We start from the raw sequence: 679 nt of genomic DNA, 5'->3' as shown, positions 1-679 counted from the left end.
AGGGGGATGAGATCGTATTTGAGTGGTTTGCTTTCAGCTCCAGTAGAGACCAGCTGCCTCTCACTCTTGATAATCTGGACCAGTTTGAACATGAAGTTAGTATGAGTGTGCAAAACATGATAACTGCAACACAGTTACTGTAAGATCTCCAGAGATGCCTTAATGAATAAGAAACCCTATGTTTCCCTGCTTAATTTGTGTACTGTTTTTGTACTCATTACAGATGCTGAACAAGAAGAAAAAGCCTAAAGGCTCATCAAAGGGAATCCAGTTTAACAAGACAAGAGACATAAATTCTATCCAGGAACTGTATCCTTATCGCTCAAACAATCACTGGTTGAATTTGATGCAATTTTTAGGTATTTTATTCACTATAAATGCTCAAAGTAATTTTCTTAACAGAGTCGCACAGAATCCGAGCAGAAGAGGAAGAGGAGAGCTTGTTAGATTCCTATTCAACACCTGCCAAAGTAAGAAAAATTGGAGACGCTTAATATGGGACGCTTGATGGAAATGTAGATGGATAGATAGAAAATCTTGTATAGCTCAGCTCTTAAAAGTAAACCAAACTGTTTTTTATTTGATCTGCTTAAATGCTGTCATTTTCAGTATATTGAAATAGTCTTTCTTGGAAACTGGATTGGTAAGAAAGCACAAATGTAAATGTATTCCTATCTCT

The 679-nt window shown here is 36.5% G+C and overlaps 1 long non-coding RNA gene across 1 annotated transcript; it reads left to right on the top strand.

Moving 5' to 3' along the window:
• Positions 1-6: 6 nt before the first annotated feature.
• Positions 7-477, top strand: LOC107735211 (uncharacterized). The gene is made up of 3 exons (XR_001639330.1): positions 7-95; positions 224-309; positions 413-477. It is a non-coding gene; the product is annotated as an uncharacterized LOC107735211 (long non-coding RNA).
• Positions 478-679: the final 202 nt, after the last annotated feature.

Source organism: Sinocyclocheilus rhinocerous, unplaced genomic scaffold, assembly GCF_001515625.1.
Source record: "Sinocyclocheilus rhinocerous isolate Xijiao unplaced genomic scaffold, SAMN03320098_v1.1 C35876176, whole genome shotgun sequence".
Lineage (NCBI taxonomy): Eukaryota > Metazoa > Chordata > Actinopteri > Cypriniformes > Cyprinidae > Sinocyclocheilus > Sinocyclocheilus rhinocerous.
This window is presented reverse-complemented; position numbering and strand designations above follow the sequence as displayed.